Raw genomic sequence first — 23,243 nt, 5'->3', positions numbered from 1 at the left:
CCTAGCCCGGGAGAGGGACAAGCCACCCGCCCCGCAGTCCCAGGTGCCAGCAGCTGCGCCTGTGCCTGTGGCCCGGGAGAGGGACAAGACACACGCCCTGCAGTCCCAGGTGCCTGTGGCTGCGGCACAGGTGAAGCCGCCCGCCCACGGTCCCCTGCGGCTGCGGGCGGCCCAGGCGAAGCCAGCCTGGGTCCTGGGTGCCTGTGGCCAGCCAGAGGGAGGGAAGCTCAAGTCCCAGGTGCCTGCAACCAGCTGGAGGAGATAATCCTGGGTCCTGGGTGTGGGGCGAGGCAGAGGCAGTGAGGGATGATTAGGCTGGTAGGGGAGCAGTTAGGGGCAATCAGGCAGGCAGGCAGAGGTGGTTAGGGGCGATCAGGTAGGCAGAGGTAGTTAGGGGCGATCAGACAGGAAGGCAGGGGGCTTAGGGGTGAACAGGTAGGCAGGCAGGCGAGTGGTTAGGAGCCAGCCCAGATTGTGAGATGCAGTCAGGCATCCCCCGAGGGGTCCCAGATTGGAAAGGGTGCAGGCCAGGTGAGGGACCCCATCCCATGCATGAATTTTGTGCACTGGGCCTCTAGTTGATAATAAAATCATCGACTTTAGCTGTAGGCACATTAAAGCTTCAGGCTTAGCCCAATGGCAACCTGTGGTAGACCCACTGTATTCTCCAGGCTGCTTTTCCAAACTGTGACCAAGTTCAGTAGGGGAGTACTGATGTTCTGGGAGGCAAGAAGCTCTCCAGCTCAGGGCAAAAGCTAAGCCAGCCAGAACCAGCCTGATGGCAGGTTGCAGTTTGCATATCAAATAGCAAGCTGTTTTGCCTCAAATATAAAGAATTCTAAGAGGAAATCATTTCTTCCTGCTGCTTACTTGAAACCACCAAAACAACTCTTAGTCACTCTCTCTCAGAATAAGGCAAGGTCTTGGGACAGGACCTGGACATTCTTTCAACCAGCTGCTCTGACCAGGGCATTCTGGCCATCACTGCCCCAGACACAGGAGTTCCCAACTATAGCTGTGTTAGTAGAAAGGGAATCTGGGTTTGAGTCAGGAAATCATAAAATGTTAAGAGGTAGAAGGAATCAAGGGGAAATCCAACACCCTGTGATAAGGTAAATGAGGCCAGAGAGATTTCAGAAGTGGTTCCCAAATGCCAATCCTGATATGTCAGTCTTCAGAAAAAATGAGGGCAAAGCAGTGAGTTAAAAAAAAAAAAAAGAGCCCTAACCGGTTTGGCTCAGTGAATAGAACGTCGGTCTGCAGACTGAAGGGTCCCAGGTTCGATTCTGGTCAAGGGCATGTACCTTGGTTGCGGGCACATCCCCAGTGGGGACTGTGCAGGAGGCAGCTGATCGATGTTCCTCTCTCATCGATGTTTCTAGCTCTCTATCCCTCTTCCCTCCTCTCTGTAAAAAATCAATAAAATATATATTTTTAAAAGTTTATTTAATTTAAAAGACATGCCCTTTATTCTGACATTATGGTCTTTCCTTATTTTTAATGTTAAAATACCTTTTCTTTTATGAAATGATGTTGATAGTAGATGGCAGGTGATTTTTAATGCTCTGGAAAAGAAAGTAGTTGAAATTCCAATGTTTAGATACCCCAGGGTTAGGTTACTCACTAATGGCCCTATACATCTAGTCAAGGGAGGAGCTGAATTTGAATTTCTATGAGTCATTATTCTTCTAAATCACAGACACATTTCTGTATGACTTGGGGAAAATGACTTTGCATCCTGAGCTTCAGATTTTGCATGTGTAAAATGAAGGCTAATAAAATCTGCCTTGTGTCACAAAGAAACCATGAGGCTAAAATGAGATAATAAATAACTCTGAGAAATAAAATTTTTGGTCTTGAGATTCCAGCTGTGTGGATTATTTGTTTTGAAGACTATATGTTTTTAAATGTTTTTACTGACTTCAGAGAGAGGAAGAGAGATGGAGAGAGAGAGAGAAACATCAATGATAAGAGAAAATCATTGATCGGTTGCCTCCTGCATGCACCCTAATGGGGGTTGAGCCCACAATCCAGGTATGTGCCCTGACACAGAATCAAACTGTGACCTTCTGGTTCAACACCAGCCAGGTCAGCCTGTTTCCTAGGGCTGCAGGAACAAAGTACCACAAACTAGTGGCTTAGAACAACATAAATTCATTCTTTCACATTTCTGGAGGCTAGACATCTGAAATCAAGGTGTTGGCATGGCCATGCTCCCCCCACACACCCCCCCCCCCCCCCCCGCCCCAAGCCTCTAGGTCCTAGAGCAGCTGTGGGCAAACTACGGCCTGTGGGCCGGATCCGGCCCATTTGAAATTAATGAAACTATTGAAAAAAAAGACCGTACCCTTTTATGTAATGATGTTTACTTTGGATTTATATTAGTTCACACAAACACTCCATCCATGCTTTTGTTCCGGCCCTCCGGTCCAGTTTAAGAACTCATTATGGCCCTCGAGTCAAAAAGTTTGCCCACCCCTGTCCTAGAGTCTAGGAGATGATCTGTCCTTGCCTCTTCTAACTTCCAGTGGTTCCAGTCTTCCTTGGCTCCAGCAGCATAACTTCTTTCTCTGCTTCTTGTTTTCCCATGGCTGTCTTCACTCTGTGTGTCTCTGTCACTTCACTCAACTTTCTTTTCAGAAGAAAACCAAGTGATATTGGATTAGGGGCCCACCCTGCTCCAGTGTTACACCATCTTAACATGGTATCACCTCCAAAGACCCTATTTCCAAATAGTCACGCTCTGAAGTACTGAGGATTAGGACTTCAATGTATCTTGTTTGGGGAGCACAATTCAAGCCATAACAAAGACCATCTAGGTAAATTTTAAGGTGCATTTTAAGTAGCACTAGCTGCCCTGACTTTATGGAAAGCAAACATCACTCTTCCTACTCTTCCAAGAAGAAACCCTGTGAAGGGAGAAACAAAGGGAAGTAGAGCGATGTTCTGGAGGAAAATCAAAGCAGCTGGTTAATAAAAAATGGAATCTTGGCTCCTGAGAGGAGGAGCACCTAGAGAGTCAGTGACCAAAGCTTGAAAGCAAATTCCAGGCTGCAGCTCACTCCTTGGAGAGCTCTTAGCTGGAGTGTGGCTCCCCCAAGCAGTCTGCACGGCCAGGGAAAGGTGAAGGAACCACAGCTTCCTCAGTCAACACACTTGGGCCTGAGTAATATTTATTCATGGAGGGTCTGAGCAGCTCTGCTCTGCCCAAAGCATGGACACATCATGGCAGGAGCATTGCTATGCAGTCTGGCCTTTCCAGCCCTGAGGCCAGATGAATCAACACCACAACTCCGCCTTCCTAGCTGCAGGTCTCTACTGCCTCCCTAGAGCTTTTCTGTCTTTTATTCTGAATCAAGGTCAAAGGCAGCTGTGTTCAGGTCTCTCAAGAACTGGGCCAAAGAAGGACAGGGTCACAGCAGCAATTCTGCTCAGATCTTGGGACGACTCCATTCTCCATGAAGTTTTCAGACCCTGAAATACGTTACTTAAGAAAGACAGGGCTGGCCCGGCTGGTGTGGCTCAGTGGTTGAGCCTTGACCCATGAACCAGGTCATGCTTCAATTCCCGGTCAGGGCACATGCCTGGTTGTGGGCTTAATCCCTAGTAGGGGGCATGTAGGAAGCAGCTGATCAATGATTCTCTCTTATCATTGATGTTCCTCTCTCTCTCTCCCTCTCCCTTCCTCTCTCTGAAGTCAAGGAAAATATTGAAAAGAAAAAAAAAAAGACAGGGCTGGGCCTGGCTAGTATGGCTCAGTGTTTAAAGCATTGGCCCATGTACCAAAGGGGCATAGGTTCAATTCCCAGTCAAGGGCTCGTATCTGGGTTGTAGGTTTGATCCCTACTCTGGTTGGGTGTGTACAGCAGGCAACAAATTGATGTGTCTTTCTCACATCAATGTTTCTCTCTCTCCCGGCCTCTCTTCCACTCTCTCTCTAAAAAAAAAAAAAGACAGGGCTGCATTATGGCTTTCCCTAGCCCTTTGCACTTTTGCCTTTGTGGGCCCCTTTTTCCATAAAATATATTAAAATTATCTTATATAATAAAAGCCTAATATGCTAAGTGTCTGGTTGTCCAGTCGTCCATTCAACCAATCAAAGCATAATGATATGCTAAGGCCGCTCAACTGCTTGCTATGATGCGCACTGACCACCAGGGGACAGACGCTCAATGCAGCTGCTGTCCCCTGGTGGTTAGTGCACTCCCACAGGGGGAGTGCCATTTAGCCAGCAGCCGCAGTGGCAAGAGCCTCTCCCAGTGCTAAGGATGTCCGACTGATGGCTGAGGGGAGTGGGTCTAAGCCAGCCGTGGGCAAACTACGGCCCGCGGGCCAGATCCGGCCTGTTTGAAATGAATAAAACTAAAAAAAAAAAAAGACCGTACCCTTTTATGTAATGATGTTTACTTTGAATTTATATTAGTTCACACAAACACTCCATCCATGCTTTTGTTCCGGCCCTCTGGTCCAGTTTAAGAACCCATTGTGGCCCTCGAGTCAAAAAGTTTGCCCACCCCTGATCTAAGCCATCAGTTGGACATACCCTGAGGGCTCTGGGACTGCGAGAGGGCGCAGGTCGGGCTGAGGGACCTCCCCAAGTGCACAAATTTTTTGCACTGAGCCTCTAGTATCCTATATAATAAAAGGCTAATATGCAAATTGTCCCCTCGACTAGGAGACCGGGAGTTTGATCACTTGCTATGATGTGCACTGACCACCAGGCGGCGGTGTGGAACATGGTGGGCAAGCAGCAGAGGCGATGGGGTGCTAAGGGAGTGAGGGAAGGAGGAAGCAGGAAGGTGGGAACCTGATCGGCCCTGATCACTGGACAGGCCTAGGGACCCTACCCATGCATGAATTTCATGCACTGGGCCTCTAGTATTATATACAGTGGAGCCTTGACTTACGAGTGTCCCAACTAACGAGTTTTTTGAGATACCAGCTGTCTCTCGGCCAATTTTTTGCATTGAGTTGACAGAGTAATTTGAGTTAACGAGCCCCTTAATGAGCTTGGTCTCGGAACGAATTAAACTCGTAAGTCAAGGCCCCACTGTAATTGGTATAAAGGTGAGTGTAATCTAGGCTGGATTTGTTATTATATATCCACTAGGGGCCCAGTGCATGAATTCGTGCACCTTGAAAGGAATGGTGGGCTGTGAGGCTGCAGTGGGCACAGGGGCAGGTCTCGGCCCATATTCTGCACCCCCACCTGGCCCCTCCTGCTGCAGACCCCAATCCCCTGTCTGCTGGCAGCCCCCCCCACCGCCGCTGCCATGCGCTGATGGCGCCAGTCCCGCTTGCACCTGCTGACAGCGTGGAGTGATTGGGGTTGGCGCCATCAGCGGGTGCAAGCAGGGCCAGCGCTGTCAGCGGGTGCGAGCAGCAGCTGCTGCCCCGATTGCCCCTCAGGAGCAGGGGGAGGTGGAGAAGCCCTCAGGGGCAATCAGGTCTGGCAGCCGCCACTCACACCCGCTGACAGTGACGAGCAATCGGGATTGGTGCCAGGCGCCAGCAGTGGGTGCGAGCGGCGGCTCCGGCGCTAGCAGTGGGTGCAAGAGGCAGCTGCCAGCTCTGATCGCCCCTCAGGAGCAGGGGGAGGTGGAGAAGCCCTGAGGGGCTATTTGGGCCAGCAGCCACCACTCGCACCTGCTGACAGCACCGAACAATCAGGGCCAGCACTGAGTGCCAACAGTGGGTGTGAGCAGCAGCTCTGGTGCCAGCAGCAAGTGTGAGTGGGGCTGGCGCCGGCAGCAGGTGCAGGTGCTGGCAGCACCCGGCGGGACTACAGTGTGCTGGAGCAGAGAATTTTCAGTAACCACCAGAGGGTCACTCCGATGACAGTGACCGGCACCCTGCCTTGGTCTGGCACTCCTGCTCACCTGCTCCACCATCCCACAGTGCCTGCCATGTTCCATGTGCGCCCCTTGGTGGTCAGCGCACATCATAGCGACCAGTTGTTGGGTTGTTCCACCATTTGGTCTATTTGCATATTAGGGATATATATACCATAGATTATTATTAAAGTATATGTTATATTTAGGCATGTGGGTGTGGGGTACAGTGAGGTGTGAGTGTATTAGATCTAGGAGATGATGTAAAATTAATCCAGCCTGGACACTGGGGAATGACCAAGATGACCTTTGGAGATCCACATAAGCTGAAGAAATAAGGTTTAAGGCATTAAGCCTTTTTTCTTTATAGTTAGACTAGAGGCCTGGTGCACAAAATTCATGCAGGGGGGTGGTCCCTCAACCTGGCCTGCACCCTCTCCAATCCGGGACCCCTCGGGGGGATGTCTGACTGCCAGTTTAGGCCCAATCCCTGTGGGCCTAAACTGGCAGTCAGACATCCCTCTTGCAATCCAGGATTGCTGGCTCCTAAGCCCCTCTGCCTGCCTGCCTGATCGCCCCTAATCCCCTCTGCCTGGCAGCCTGATCGCCCCCTAACCACTCCCCTGATGACCTGATCGCCTCCAACTGCCCTCCCCTGACATCATGATTGCCCCCAACTGCCCTCCCCTGCCGGCCTGATCACCCCGTTTGCTTCCCCACGCTGGCCTGATCGTGCCCCTAACTGCTTGTTCCCCTGCTAGCCTGATCGCCCCTAACTGCCTCTGCCTCGGCCCCTGCCACCTCGGCTTTGTCTGGAAGGAAGTCAGACATCCGGAACATGTCTGAACGATCTGGTCTAATTAGCATATTACCCTTTTATTAGTATAGATGCTCCCTTTCCTCCTATGGATATATGAGTATATATTCATAATGGAAAGTACATTCACCTTGTCAATGGCTCCCTGATGTCCAGTTCAATATCTGGACAGCTTGCTCCACCCCAGGACAAAAATGTGGAGGAGCATGCACAAACAGGGTAATGAGAAGTGGAGGCCTGGAGGAATTACCTGGACCACTTTTATCCAAACAGCGGCCTAAGGCTTGACATTATAGCTTATCAACAAAACCCGTTTTGCTAAGGATCCCAAAAGAACACATTTTTCTCTGGGACCAGAACTATTTACGGTTTTGAGCATAAAATATTTCATTGAACCTAGCACTCATCTACCTTTTCCTCCATCCAGAAAAGTTGTACCAATTTTACTGAGTCTAGGGAAGCATTATTGAGTCAGTAGACTCACCTGGGAATTGGCAAACTTTCTGCAAAGAGCCAGGTAGTACATATTTTAGACTTGCAGGTCTTTGTTGCAACTATTTAATTCTGCTGTTATAGTACAAAAGCAGCCATGGATAATATGTAAACAAATGGGTATGGCTGTTATCTAAAACTTTATTCACAAAAATGGAGGGCCGGATTTGGTCCGTGGGTTGTAGTTTGCTGAACCCCAGACTAACCCATCTTTCATTTGCTGACCATATCCTGTTTCTTCTTATGTGATATGCACAGTGTTAAGGACATTATTAGACCCTGTGATATTTAACTGTTCCAGTTTTTATCTCTTGTTCCTTCAATGACCTCAAAGGCCCTGTTTTCTTCTGTATCCTCTATGAGTGCTAAGCTAGGCATACTTATGATATTTACCGAAACTTGCATTTTTGGGGCCTTAAAATCAATGGGAGGAGGGCTCTAGTTAAATTCACTAAAATCTACCCATTTGTATTTGGTGTTCAATCACCTTTCCTTCCAGGCCTCTGCTTTCCTCATGGAGCAACCTTCATGTCTTGCCTGCAAGGCCCATTCCACAAAGCTTTGCTGGCTGTTAACTACAGTCACCACGCATCAGTCAACAAATATTTACTGAGCACCTGCCAAGATACTCTAGACCAGCGGTTCTCAACCTGTGGGTCGCGACCCCTTTGGGGGTCGAACGACCCTTTCACAGGGGTCGACTAAGACCATCGGAAAACACATATATAATTACATATTGTTTTTGTGATTAATCACTATGCTTTAATTATGTTCAATTTGTAACAATGAAAATATATCCTGCATATCAGATTATTCACATTACGATTCATAACAGTAGCAAAATTACAGTTATGAAGTAGCAACGAAAATAATTTTATGGTTGGGGGTCACCACAACATGAGGAACTGTATTAAAGGGTCGTGGCATTAGGAAGGTTGAGAACCACTGCTCTAGACTATGCTGGTAAATATAAACATTTCAAAACATAACTATGCAATCTCTAATCTAAGTGTTTATGAACTGTGGTAGACATTGTGTCCCCCGCCTCCCACCCAAATTCCCAATATCCATACCTCCCACTACTCAAACCTCCTGCCCTTTTTAAAAATATATTTTTATTGATTTCAGAGAAGGGAGAGGGAGAGATAGAAACATCAGTGATGAGAGAATCATTGATTGGCTGCCTCCTGCAGGTCCCCTACTGGGCATGTGCCCTGACCACAAATTGAACCACTTAACCAACTGCTACACAGGCCGAGCTTCTCAAAACCTTTTGAAGTCCTTTCTCATACTGACTTTGCGGTTGGTTATGGACTTCTTTAGCCAATAAGACATTAACAGTCCCTCCCTCTGTACACTTTGTAAAAAAAAGTAAAATACATAAAAAGAAAATCATATTGGGATGTGTGACATTATTGTAATTGTGTACTTGAGAATAATGTGCAAAAATAAAAGTCAGAATATTTTCATGTTAAAAAAAAAAAGACATTAACAAACATGAAGCAAGTAGGTAAGTGCTTGTACACTGGGGCTCTATTTCTTGAAATGCTCCCTTTTAAAACTTAGCTGTAAGGAAGCCCCTGGAGAGGAGGTCCTGTGCAGGCCCTGATGAATGAGACACCACACGGAGAGGTGTGCCAGCTGTTCTCATCTCCTCAGCTGAGGTATCAGACACATGAAGCCCTCTTGGATCCTCCCATCACAGTTGGGCCTACAGATAACCACAACTGCAGGAGCTACCTTAAGCCAACCAGTTGAATACCCATCCAACTGATCCCAGCCCACATTATAGAGTTAGGAGTAAATAGTCATTTTTAGTCACTCACGTTTTGAAGTGGTTTGTCATGTAACAATAGTTAATTGATAGACATACTAATTAGGAAGAGTGCTTGAGTGCACATACACATACACAACCCAACCCAGAAGCCATGCAAGACTTATACCAGCAACACCAAGCCTAAAGATAGGAGCAGGCCAGGCTGGAACAAAACCACTGAGGAAGTGTTCTGGGCCTGAATGACAGATAAGATTTGAATATGTGGAAAAGAGCAACCTAGAGAAACAGCCAGAGCAAAGGCTCATCTCTCTCTGGACTATATGCCTTTAAGAGGATTCTGAGGGCTAAACTGTCCCTAAGGACTGACTCTAATGATGGACTTCCAGGAAAGTGACGCAAGGAAACATTTTGGAATTTGGCTGAGGCACCCTCTCATTTCTCTCAGAACACACATGTGGTTGGCAACCTATTCCCCTTACTATAGAGCCAGCCCTGATAAAAATAAGTACCATTTTAGAAAACTCCTAAGGCTAGCCTGGCTGGTGCGGCTCAGTGTTTTGAGCGTTGACCTATGAACCAGGAGGTCACAGTTCGATTTCCAGTTGGGGCACATGCCTGGGTTGCGGGCTTGATTCAAATAGGAGGCATGTAGGAGGCAGCCAATCAATGATTCTTTCTCATCACTGGTGTTTCTCTCTCTCTCTCTCTCCCCTTTCCTCTCTGAAATCAATAAAAAATAAAATAAAATAAAAAGGATATTTCTAAAAAAAGAAAATTCCTAAGGCTAAATCCCTGGGACCCTTCTAGGGGATTCACTCTTAAATGGAATAACCAGAAACAGCTAGGACTATACATTCTACTTTATATAAAATGGACAAATTATTATTATCTACTAGAGGCCCGGTGCACAAAAATTTGTGCACTCGGGGGGGTCTCTCAGCCCGGCCTGTGCCCTCTCGCAGCCTGGGACCCCTTGGGGGATGACCACCTGCTGGCTTAGGCCAGCTCCCCGGGGAATTGGGCCTAAGCTGGCAGTCAGACATCCCACTGGCAGCCCGGGAGCCCTCAGGGGATGTCCATTTGTCAGCGGGGAGCAGGCCTAAGTTGCAGTCGGACATCCTTAGTGCTGCTGAGGAGGCGGGAGAGGCTCCCACCACCACTGCTGTACTGGCAGCCGTCAGCCTGGCTTGTGGCTGAGCAGAGCTCCCCCTGTGGGAGCGCTCTGACCAGCAGGGAGCAGCTCCTGCATTGAGCATCTGCCCCCTGGTGGTCAGTGTGTGTCATAGTGACCAGTCATTCCCAGTCATTCTGATGTTAGGGTCAATTTGCATATTACCCTTTTATTATACAGGATTCTGGTCCATCTTGTTTACTAACAGGATTGGTTTCCTGTTGTTTATCTATGCACTACCTGACCTTTGAAGGCTAATTGCTTTCCTACCATCTGACTTTTTGGTTCCCTGATGGCAACAGCATCAATTGAGATCCAAAGCTGGACAATTACCACACTATACTGGAGATGACTGTTCACCTCTCTACACTTCCCATTAGAGCACAGGATCCTCAAAAGGCAAAGATTTCTTCTTTTCTACATCATGTCTCCAATGCTCACATAGTGGCCGAATACCGTAAGTGTTTAATGAATGTGTAACGAATTAATGAGAAATCCAGAAACATGACCACCACAAAACCAGGCAAATTAGAATGGAAGGCATACTAGGCATAAAAAATCACTAACATTTATTGGCACAACTCTATTCCAGGTTCTGTGCTAACCACTTCATGGACCTTTTGTTCTTTTTGTGATTTAGCACGTTTTATTTACATTTGGAAAAGTTATTTATCTGCAGAGCTGGAATTCAACTCAGTTCTTCTGTTCCCAAGTCCATGTCCTTTCTAGCTCTCCTGGATACTGAACACTACCTGACTGCTCCTATTTCAGGATTTACCAAATAAAAGCAGAGACTGAGGAGAGACTGATAGGGGGCCTCCCTTAGAGAGCCTCTGCTTGGACCTCGGGAAAGAACTTCCCCCTGAGCTTGCTTGGGAAGGACTAGGTGTCTAGAAGAGGCCCTCAGTCTTTGCAGACCTTTTTATGGGCATAAGCGGGGAGAACCTGGCACCCAGCCTGTGGTGGGAATAATAAGGATGAGTCCCTCCCTGGCTGCTCTTCTCTTCTGCGGGCCAAGTTACTGTTCTCTGGAAGGACTGACGGGCAGGGGAGGGAGCCAGACCTGCCCCGTCATAGGGTGGGGTATTACCATTTGACCTTATTGCTCCGAAGTTTCATGATTAAGACGAAGAGCTAGGGGTGGGGCACGGGCTTGGCATTGGGGCTGAAGTACACGAGGGGAATCTGGATTGCAGGGTGGAGCAAGGGTGAGTCAGGGGGGCAGGACCCAGTGTGGGCAGCCTTTGGCAGGCAGAGGCAGATCGGAGAGAAGTGTCTAACACCCTCTCTGAGGCTTTGCAGGCTCCATTTGGCAGCTGCAGTGTGGCAAGGTAACCTGTGGCTTGGTATCCCAGGCTCAAATCTTAGCATGGCCATTTACTATCTTGATGGCCCTGGCAAAATCATTTACCTTTCGGGGCTTCAGTTTCCCTTTTATAGCATGAGACTAAAAAGCTAGGCCGGGCGGCAAGTGAGAAAGCACGCTGAACATCAGTTCTTCTGTATCTCCCTGTCCGGCTGGCACTTGGTATTAGCCAGAGCCTTTTAGGTGAGCTGTATCAGGCAGGGGCCCATTGACTTTCAATCTAGATTTATTAACATGTACTTATTATCATACTCATTTTTCTTGGGATTTAAACAAATTAAAATTAAGAATTTTTTTTTGTGGGCCCCTAAAATCATGGGTCCTGGCATGCCTAACAGAGAGCTCGGCTCTGGTGTCAGACTGTGAGCCATTCCCATGGGTTTGGGTCCCTTTCTTCTTCCTGAATCTTTGAGTTCCAGATGGTTCAGGAGAGTATTCAAAACTGAAGCAGCATTTTACCCCTAACATGTTTACTGGGTCAGTAAGGGTGTGCGCTGCATATGACTACTGGTATTCATGTGGAGGTCCCAGTGTATGTGCATTTCAGGATGTAGCTGTTTTGAGTAGAGGACATAATATGAAAGCTGAAATTACAAATTTTATTGGTTCATCCAATGAGAAAAAAAAATATATATATATATATAGTATTTACTACATGCCAAGCCCTCTAACAGGAACTGGAGACATAGTGCAATGAACAAAAAATTGTAGCTTATGTTCTAGTGGAGGGAAATAGACAAGAAACCAAAAAATTATGTCAGTTGGTAAGTGGGAAGGGAGAGCAGGTGGTGATAAGGTGGGAATGGAGTTTGCCATTACTTATAACATGGTCAGGAAACATGTTTTTGAGATGATATTGGAGCAGAGCCCCAAAGGAAATGAGGGATGGAGCCATGCAGTCATCTCAGGGAACAGCATTCCAGGCAGGAGGCGAGGCAAGTACAGAGACCACGAGGCAGCAGCATCCTTGGGGTGCTTGAAGAACCGCAGACCAGAGGCTGGGCAGGGACTGGGAGTGGCAGAGGGGCAGGAGATGAGGTCAGACAGGTGGCACAGGGCCAGATCATGTAGGGCTTTGTTGTAAAGGTTTTAGCTTGTAGTCCAAGTGTGATGAGAAGCCACTAGAAGAATTTGTTAGAGTGATGATCTGACTCAGCTCTCAGATCACTTGGCAACTTGCATGGAATAGACAGGAGGCAAGCGCAAAAGCAGGGAGGCCAGTTAGGAGGCTAGTGTGTTCCAGGTGAGAGCCTTTAGGGATTTGTACCAGAGGGTTAGCAGTTGTGGTGCTGAGAAGTGGTCAAATTGTGGATATGGAGGTAGAGACAACAAGATCACTGGCATATTAGATGTCCAGGTAAACAGATAAAGAGAGGAGTCAGAGAAGACCCCAGATTTTGGACTGAATTACTGAAGCATGGAATTGGCACTTATGGAAATGGAGAGACAGGTTTAGTGAGGACTCCAAGAGTTTGGTTTTGAACAAGTTAATTCTGAGATGCTTCGTAGATATGTCCCAAATGGAAGCACTAGCCCCACAATGACTCATTTTTGGATGTGGGCTGCCCCCAGTGGGGGGGGGGGGGGGGTGTAGAAGTGAGTCAAGGAAGCTCCCTCAGTTGACAGCATTGCCCAGAGAGGGATACAGCTGTGAGCCATCAATTGGCAACTCTACTCGAAGTTGTGGGGAAGTGTGTCTTAGTCCTGAAGGGGGGACCTGGATGGCACACCATAATATCCACTACAAACCACCTCTTGTGCCATTCAAATCCATTCCACCTGGGAACAGATTCTCCAGGATTCTGGTTGGTCTGTTTGCTTGGGAAACTTATGAAAGGTTAGTGGCATGAACTAGTCATCCCTACTTCTATCCCCACTACTGCAGCTAGTCTTGAGGCCCCAACCAATACTGATAACCTCCCTCCTATACTACCCATTCCAGAGTCCCCTCATCCTTGGTGGGTACCTCCACTGTTCCAAGTGGCTTACCTGCTGGTGTGATCCAGATTCTCATCCCTAAGGATCTGAGCAGTGGGTCACCATGCCCTTCCTTCTCAGATCAAAGCTGCTGCACATTTCCATTTACCTTTTTAATCAGGAAGGGGAGTGTTAGGAGATATCCCAGTGGATCACATGAGTGCCAATATTCTTCCTTGTCCCCACAGGGTAACACAGGCTATCACATCCTGATGAACAGGTCAATTACCTCGGCCTTGCGGTGAGCCTTTCCTTTTCTGTCCGTCTCTTGGCATTAGGATTCTGAAGTGACCAGGCAGTAGCCAATGGCTTCTAGCTTACTGGAAATCCTACTATACCTCATCCTGGTAGAAGCAGTCTTTCTTTGGCAACCAGGTCATTGGAATGATGGTGAGCGGGCCCACTTCCTGGTTCCTGGACCTATGTATTCTGCTTATTGGAGACACAGTACCACATAATGGTTGCTGGTTAGGGTGAGACCACATCCTAGAGAACAAGACCTCAACTTTGCAGGATATCAACTCCATGTTGGTGCCGCAACTGCATCTGTAAGCAGCCACTTCACCACTCTATCACGCCAGCAACTTTTGGGCATGAGGTAGGATTAGGGGATACCATGGTCATGTGACCACTCCACACCTTCTTTGCTCAAAAGTGAGGCACATGGTCCAAAGCAAGGTTATGCTTGACCCCATGTCAGCGGATCTAATGCTCAGTAAGCCTCTGGATTGTGGTGTTGACCAAGGCTCTGCAAGTAGGAAAGGCAAATCCAAATCTGGAATATTAACCAGGCATAGGTTGTTTTTATTAAATCTTTATTTGGTAATTGTGAATGCGCATGCAGTTGTAAAAATTAAAACAGAAATCCCATGTACTCTTTTACCCAGTTTCTCTCAATGGTACATCAGCAAAACTATAGTAGTGTCACAACCAGGATATGAACATGAATACAATGTACTCATTTGTGTGTGTGTGCGCGCACATGTGCTTAGTTCTATACAATTTTTATTGTGTAGGTACCTATCACCACAGTCAACATACAGAATAGTTCCATCCCCACAAGAATTCCTGTGTTGGCCTTTTATAACCACACTTGCCTCTCCCTTCTCCCATTCTTAACCCATGACAACCATTAATCTGTTTTCCATTCTAAATATTTTTCATTTCAAAGATGTTTTAGAAACAGAATCATATAGTATGTAACCTTTGGAATTGGTTTTTTAAATTCAGTATAAATTCCCTGAAGATTCATCCAAGTTGTGTTCATCAATAGCTCATACTTTTTACTACGGAGTATGAATGTACCAGTTTGAAGGACATCTGGGGCTGCTTTCAGTTTTTTTAGCTGAAGTGAATAAAGCTTCTATAAACATCTGTGTACAGGTTTCAGTGTGAACATAAGTTTTAATTGCTCTGGGATAAATGCCCAAGAGTGCAATTGCTGGGTCATATGGTAATTGTACATTCAGTTTTGTAAAAAAAACCTGCCAATTTTTTTTTCTACTGCAGCTGTATCAATTTATAGTCCCATCAACACATGAGTGATCCAGTTTTTCATATCTTCATCAGCATTTGATGTTGTCACAATTTTTAAAATTGATTTACTTCAGAGAGGAAGGGAGAGGGAGAGAGAGCAACATCAATGATGAGACAGAATCATTGATCGGCTGCCTTCTGCACGCCCTCCACTGGGGATTGAGCCCACAACCTGGGCATGTGCCCTGATCAGGAATAAACCATGACCTCCCGGTTCATAGGTCAACGCTCAACCACTGAGCTAGGCAACTACTTTTTATTTTAGTGTGTAGCAATATCTCATTGTAACTTTAGTTTGTATCTCTAATGGCTAATGATATTGAACACCTTTCCATGTACTTATTTGCCATCTATATATATTCTTCAGTAAAATGTATGCTCATATCTTTTACCATTTTCTAATTGGATTATTTTTCCTAGTGAGTGCTAAGAGTTCTTTATATATTTTGGATACTAATCCTTTGTCAGATATGTGCCTTGCTTATATTTTCTCCCAATTGTACTTGGTCTTTTCATCCTTTTCACAGGGTCTTCCACAGAATGAAATTTTTAATTTTGCTGAGATCAAATCTATCAATTTTCCCTTGTATGGATCATGCTTTTAGTGTGAAGTCAAAGAATTCTTTGCCTAGCCCTAGATCCCAAATATTTTTTCCTGTTTTGTTTTCTAAAAGTTTTATAGCTTTAAATGTTACATGTAAGTCCACGATCCATTTTGAGTCAATAAAATGTTTTAATCCTAGTCAAGATAAACTGTTTCCTCTTCCAGGGTGAAAAGGCCCAGTGTAATCAACTTGCCACAAACTAAAGAATGGGGCCACATGGGGTGCTGAGCACCAGTTTCTGTTCCTATCATGTTAGTCATCTGTGGTGAAAGTAGATGGACTAGCCTTTATGATTGGGAGTTTACACTGAAGTGGCCAATGACAAAAACTATCTGACATCAACTGGTTGAGTCATTCTGTCTATGTGGGGGTTTATTGGCAGCTGCTCTCTGGTGGTCATTGATATGTAGTAAAAAAGTCTTCATGCTTCATGCCCACTTCCATAGGTCTATCCATATGCCTCTCCTCCAGGCCTCCTTGTCCCTTATCTTCTTTTTCCTTCCCAGATAGAGCCAGGCCATTCACCACCACCTGTGAGTCCTTTTATATTCCTTACCTTAGGTTATTTCTCTTTGCTCACAAGAGAATGACAGATACATGAATGCTCTACCACGAAGATTTCACCTCACCCGTTTTCCTTTTTTTAAAAAAAAATATTTCTTTATTGATTTGAGAGAGAGAGAGAGAGAGAGAGAGAGAGAGAGAGAGAGAAACATCAATAACGAGAGAGAATCATTGACTGGCTGCCTCCTGCATGGCCCCTACTGGGGATCAAGCCCGCAACCCAGGCATATGCCCTTGGCCAGAATTGAACCTGGGACCCTCCAGTCCACAGGCCGACACTCTATCCACTCAGCCAAACCAGCTAGGGCATTGCCTCACCCGTTTTTCACAGCCACCCCTGGATGGGCTATAATGAAGCAGTCCATTTGTGGCTTGACCCATCCATAAAGCAAGTGTGGCTTTATCCTCTTCTGTCAGTTGATCATAAGGCTCATGAGGCTAAAAGTGTGAGCTAAGGGAGAGGTGGTATAGATGACAAGGGTATCTGGAAGCTACAGAGCATTTCCAACCTAGCCTCCAAGTTAACATGGCAGTACTGCCATATTCAATTTGTAGAAGCAGTCACAAGCCTTCCAAGAGAATCAAACTCTACCTTAAAAAATTTGATTTTGAGAGAGATTTGTTGTTCCACTTATTTATGCATTCATTGATTGATTCTTTATGTGCCCTGACTGGGGATTGAACCTGCAACCTTGGCAGATGATGCTCTAACCAACTGAGCTACCTGATCAGGACAAGACTCTACCTCTTGATGTGTGAATGGCAGGGTCACACCGTAGAAGAGTATGTGGGAAATACTGAGTCATCTTTGGAAAACACAATCTGCCACAAGATTTCTCTACTCTGGCTGATGAGAACTTGAATGATTCCCAGCCCTACATGAACTCTAGTAGGAATTTTTCAGCTCCCAGCTCCCTAGTAACTGCTCTTTCCCAGCAGTTGTTCTTTGGCTTGACCTTGTGAAGTGTCACCTTATGCATGCAGACTGTATTCAGCCAAAGACTCAACTTCTTATATGAAGTTCTTCCTCTGTGTAGCTCCATCCCTTTTGGCATTTCTATAGTGAATTCTAGCCAACTCAGCTTCCCCAAACTGTAATCTCTTTCTCTTCAACTCAGCAAGACCACTGGGCTCTGTTAGGGTTTTTCCTAAACAAAATGTAAAATTGCAATGGTGCCATATTGGGGGCTGAGCAATCTGAAAATTGCTTCCACAGTTGAGGGCTCACCTCATTTGTTTCCTTTCCCTTAGGGATCACAGTCCTGTACTGCCTCTCATCCAACGTCTGGAAATAGTTTCATATCTTCGGTCCAGTTTTTCCATTGTTTATGGTGAGAGAGTGAGTCTTGGTTTTCATGGGTGGAAGCACACCCTGAATATATTTTAAGAGAAAGCCAACAGGATTTGGTTGAGTTCAGGAGGTAGGTTGTCAGAAAAAAAGAGACGCTGAGGATGACTTCAAGTTTTTGGCCTGAAACTAGAAGGGAGTTCTTGCCATTATGTGCAGTTAGATCACAATTGGGGAGTGGGAGCGAGATAAAATTAGGGGTTTAGTTTTTAAAATGTTAAATTTGAGATGTCTGTTAGACATCCAAGTGAGGATATATCAACTTTTCAGTTAAATATATGAGTCAGGTGATCAAGCTGGAGATCAGGCTAGAAATATAAAATTGGGAACTGTCCCTGTATAGATTGTGTTCGAAGCCATGAGTCTGAATGAGATAACTGAAGAAATGAGTGTAGACAGAAAAGGGAAGTCCAGAGACTGAGCCCTGGGGCACTCCAATATTAACATTTGGGGAGATGAAGAGGAACCCTTGAGTTGTTTGTGCCACCTCTCCCTCTCCCCCATCCACACAATTTTCTCACTCCCATGACTATGCCCCATCCTGTCTGCTCAACCAGCCTACTCTTGACACTTTTCTGGCAGAGACTTCTGCTGACCTGTTTTGTCCTGTGGTCATCCAAGTCTAGCCCTAACAGAGCAGTTCCAGGACTGCCCTCAGGCCTTGGAAGCTGTTTTAGCCAGTTCATGTCCTCACAGTCCTCTGGAGTCATTTGAGATCCATCTGGCACCATCAGGACTGACTCCTCTGCCAAAGTATAGGGTGGGAATAAGGCAAATGGCTCATGGCTTCCAGAGTGAACAGTGCCTTGGCCAGAATCCTTATCATCTGTGGTGGTACCTCCCAGGTTGAGTGCTCTGAACAGGGATATAGCAGATACATCTCTTTAGAACATGCCAGTTTCTTCTGCCTAAGATTCAGTCCTGCACAGCACTGCTGTGTGCGCAACCTAGGTAGTTGTCCTCTATGTTACTGACCTCCAATTTCCTCATAGCAATTTATTATTGACTGAATAGTAGTAATTAATATTAGCATCATTCATGTAGTCACGTGGGAAAAGGATTGTATAAAGATACTGAACATTGTACTATTCATAAAAGTAAAAATATTAGAAATGACCCACATGATCAACAATAGGCGATTGAGTAAATAAGTTATGGTACATCCATAATATACACTCACTAAAATAATTTTGCAGAAGATGTTCGTAATATACTGATGATTTAAACATTTTAACAAGGCAGGACAGAGTATAGTGTTTATAGCACTTTAAAATAAACAAACTTAAAGAGAACGCTGTATCTTGAATTCTAACATTAATGGCTAGGTGGAGATGGATGGCCTGCACAGGAGACTGAGAAAGAGTGACAAAGATATAGAAATTACACAAGAAGCATGTTGAAACATAGAAACCAAGGGGAGATTTTTTTTTTTTTAAAGAGGGAATGATCATTTAACAATTCAACAGAATCAAATGCTGAAGAGGCAAGATGAGGACTGAAAGATGACCACTGTATTAACCATGGATATCACTGATGGCCATGGCAAGAGTTGTTTCCGTAGAACAATGAGAGCAAGAGCCAGATTGGGTAAATGGGAGGTGAGAAAGTGGAACTATTTTGAGGAATTACATTATGTAGAGAAAGAGAGAAAGAAGGCAACAGATAGAGGATGTATGTCAGGTATTCTTTTATTATTGAGAGAGATATGAATTTATTTAAATAACCATAAGATGGATTCAGTAGAGAGGGAAAGACTGTATACACAAGAGAGAAATTGGATAAATTACAGATAAGGTTCAAGAAAGTTGGGGGAGGATAGGCTATAAAATACAGTGGTGGAATTGTTCTTGGTTAATAAGAAGAAAAACTCTTCATTTGTAACAGGAAGCAAGAAGAAAGGATGACAAGTGCCCATCAATAGATGAGTGGATAAAAGATTGTGGTACATATGTACAATTAAATATTACTCGGCCATTAAAAAGAATAAAAGCTTACCATTTGCCACAATATGGATGGACTTATAGGGTATTATGCTAAGTGAAATAAGTAGTCAGAGAAAGGCAAATACCATATGATTTCACTTATATGTGGAAGAAGGCCACATATATGGAATCTAAAGAACAAAATAAACAAATTTAAAACAGACTCATAGATACAGAGAACAGACTGATGGTTGCCAGAAGGAAGAAGGGTTGGGGAACTGGATGAAAAAGATGAAGGAATTAAAAAGTACAAAGTGGTAGTTACAGAATAGTCACAGGGATGTAAAGTACAACGTCAATAGCATTGTAATAATTATGTATGGTGCCAGGTGGGTACTGGGAATATTGAGGGGAATACTTTGTAAAATATAGGGTGTCCCAAAAATGTATATACAATTTAACAGCTGATTCTACTACATTTTGAAAATGACATGTATTTTAATAAGCTGTCTTTATAATTATTCAAACTGTGTATACCTTTTGGGGGGACACCTGTGTATGTCTAACTAACCACTATGCTGTATATCTGAAACTAATATAAAATAATATTGTCTGTAAACAGCAATTGAAAAATTATTTTTTTTTTAAAGAAAAAGTAAAGGTGTAAGTAGGTTTGAAACATTTGGTAGCATAAAGGAAGAACTCAAAGATGTGTGGAGAGCGAGGTGGGAGTCCCAGAGGCCTTAGGAGAGCAGGAAAGTGGAGAAGGCTGGAAACAGCTATTGATGGGTAGGAGTGCAAGCTGACCAGAGAAATGTAAAATTTTTAGCCATCCCATGTGGGGTTGGTGATCCTGAATTGTTCTGGAAGCAAACTGCCTGATGGTGAGACTTCCTTTAGTAGTATGTGGTTGTTTGGGTGCAAGAAATAAGGAAGCAGATAGGTTGATTCATCTGGGGTTGGAATTTAGCCATACAGGGGAGACGAAAAATTTCTCCCACTTGCTTTCAGGGCTGGGGATTAGCAAGCTGCCTGGCTCTTCTATGGAAGCACAGCCAGAGGGAAAAAGGAAAAGGGTGGTTCCTCTGTCCCCAGTAAATGAGTTTCCCTGCAGTTCACCTTCCAAACTTCCTGTCCCTGGGAGAGCTGGCCCTTTGTTAGCCTGACACATTCCCCACTAGAACTCAGTTACCCATAAGCGGTTTGCTTTTCCTGCTGACTTGTCAGGAACAATCCCTTTCAGTCTTCAGAAAGGTCTTTTTATATGTGCTGCTTCTTGATCCATACTGTGCCTGTGAGTACACAGGAGGGACAGGGCTTGACCTCACTGTTAACATCTAGTGAGGACAAAACAGCCTTCTTTAATGCTCCAACTCACTTGATACTCCGGTGCCAAGACTGCCTAAGAAGCAACGGGACTTCACTTTCCATTGGCTCTTGGCTTCTGTGGAAAGCAACAAAGAATGGAGACACTTATTGTCCTCAGCTCTGCTCTGGGCTTTTTATCCAAGGAGGAGAAACAGGGCAGCCAAGTTATAATTTGTGCAAGTGTGACATTCCTAACTTGGTCACTGGGCTAGAGTTGGCTTTGGGAGGGAAGGGCTGGTAGAGGAGGATGAAAGGAGTAATGAAATCAGGTTCCAGCTCAGGCATAAGCCTCAGCCACAACTTCTACTAGAGAACAGAGGAAAGACAGAGTGAACAAAGGAGTGAGCCACTGTTGGCTCAACTGATGTGTGAATAATGTTCCCTAATCAGGCCTTGGAAATCATCCTGTTCAACTCTTAGGGTCTAGATCAGTGATGGCGAACCTTTTGAGCTCAGTGTCAGCATTTTGAAAAACCCTAACTTAACTCTGGTGCCGTGTCACATATAGAAATTTTTTGATATTTGCAACCATAGTAAAACAAAGATTTATATTTTTGATATTTATTTTATATATTTAAATGCCATTTAACAAAGAAAAATCAACCAAAAGAATGAGTTCACGTGTCATAGGTTCGCTATCACTGGTCTAGATGAAGTAACAGGCCAAGAGATGGCAAGTGTACCAGTTCTTGTCAACTGGCCATTGGCTTATCATTTAAATTGGGTTCCCTGCCCAGAGGAAGGAAAGACACACAGAAAAATGGGGTTGGCATTTCCCTGGTTGGTTGGAGTATATATGTTGGGGTGATAGTGAGGGATGGGTTTCTTTCCAAGGTCAGCCTGTTCCCAAAGCCATCAATGGATGAATAACTAAAGAAGATGTGGTATATACAGAATGAAGTATTATTCAGCCATGGCAAAGAAGGAAATCCTGCTTTTGAAACAACATAGATGAAACTTGAGGCATTGTGCTAGGTGAAATAAGCCAGACAGAGGAAGACAAATGCTGCATGGTATCACTTATATGTGAAATCTAAAAAAAAATAAGTTAAACTCATAGAAACAGAGGGTAGAAAGGAGGTTGCCAGGATCTAATAGGGAGAGGTTGGTAAAAAGGTATAAAGTTTCAACTGTAATATGAGATCTACTTATACCTCAATAAAGCTGAAATTAAAGAAAAAGACTGTACATTAAATTATAACATGCCTTCTAATGAAAAGGCATTCCTCTTTTTATCAACAAGAAAAAAGTTTTTAATTTGAAACAAAAAGTTATGATCTAAACAAATGACAAATATTAGTGAGATTATCTATGTAAGGTATTTAGCATAGCGCTGCAAAGTGATCCTAAAGAAGCCCAGCTCTGGGAAGGTGACTCCAGATTAGGAAGGGTTCAGGACAGCTGGCCTGAACTGATATGACCCTGGCTTAATGCAAGGTCACCCAATTGAAAGTCTGTGTGTACACAGAACCTGCAGTGGCAGGAGTACAAGCATAGCCCATTGTCTAGGCCTAAAAGTGACGCTTACATTTCCAGGAAAAGGCTCCTGGTGCAGGTGGAGTCAAGTCAGGATGAGAGGTTTGCATGCAAATGAAAGAATGTCAAGGAGTGAGGGAGAACAAGGAGGAGCAAGATGGTGGGATACACAGGGCAGGATCAGAAAGGGTCCTGCAGCTTGCTCCAGGCACTTATAAGAGCTAGTTCTCCTGCACTCATTAGGGGATGTGTCTCCCTTGTTGAGTTTGTTTAGTTTTCACATTACTTAAACTTTTTGAGTTTCTCTGTTTCAGAGTCATATGCCCACGTAAGACAAGTTTGGAATTGGCCTGGCCTAGATGGTATAGCACAGTGATGGCGAACCTATGACACGCGTGAACTCACTTTTTTGGTTGATTTTTCTTTGGCATTTAAATATATAAAATAAATAACAAAAATATAAATATTTGTTTTACTATGGTTGCAAATATCAAAAAATTTCTATATGTGACACGGCACCAGAGTTAAGTTAGGGTTTTTCAAAATGCTGACACACCGAGCTCAAAAGGTTCGCCATCACTGGTATAGCACCTTAAAACTGTCTCCCTCCAAATCAATTCATGACATGAAAAAACCCTGAAGCCATAGCCCAGGAACCTAGAATGTGGACAGGATTTAAATTGATATCTGTGTGTGGTGAGAAGAATATGCCGTGTCATAAAAGGGGATGCTAGCACCAAACTGTGTGTGTGTGTGTGTATATATATATATATATATATATGTGTGTGTGTGTGTGTGTGTGTGTTTTGTTAATAATATGTTAAGGAAGGTTTGAGCCTTATTGTAAACAGTACTTAGCATAGTGTTTGGCACATAGAGTACATTAGATATGGTTTTTTAATAAGTGAATAAATGAACAGATGTATGGTAGACACTGAATAAATGTTGGCTGTTTATCTTGGTTCATGTCTAAAAATGAGACTATAATCATGT

General features: G+C 44.7%; 1 protein-coding gene across 2 annotated transcripts in view; it reads right to left on the bottom strand.

The window, feature by feature from the left end:
• Nucleotides 1-16,857: 16,857 nt before the first annotated feature.
• The window catches only part of DTL (denticleless E3 ubiquitin protein ligase homolog), a 66,434-nt gene continuing 60,048 nt past the window's right edge, over nt 16,858-23,243 (bottom strand). Inside the window, exon 16 of one of the 2 annotated variants that reach the window (XM_059675293.1) lies at nt 16,858-17,508. The gene's annotated coding sequence lies outside the window, so the exon portion shown is untranslated. Of the gene's footprint in view, nt 17,509-17,601; nt 20,851-23,243 lie in introns of those variants that run through there. The other variant, XM_059675292.1, reaches the window with a different exon arrangement.

This window comes from Myotis daubentonii, chromosome 18 (genome assembly GCF_963259705.1).
Source record: "Myotis daubentonii chromosome 18, mMyoDau2.1, whole genome shotgun sequence".
In the NCBI taxonomy this organism is placed as follows: Eukaryota; Metazoa; Chordata; class Mammalia; order Chiroptera; family Vespertilionidae; genus Myotis; species Myotis daubentonii.
Note: the sequence above shows the minus strand (reverse complement) of the source record. Positions and strands in the feature narration are given on the sequence as shown.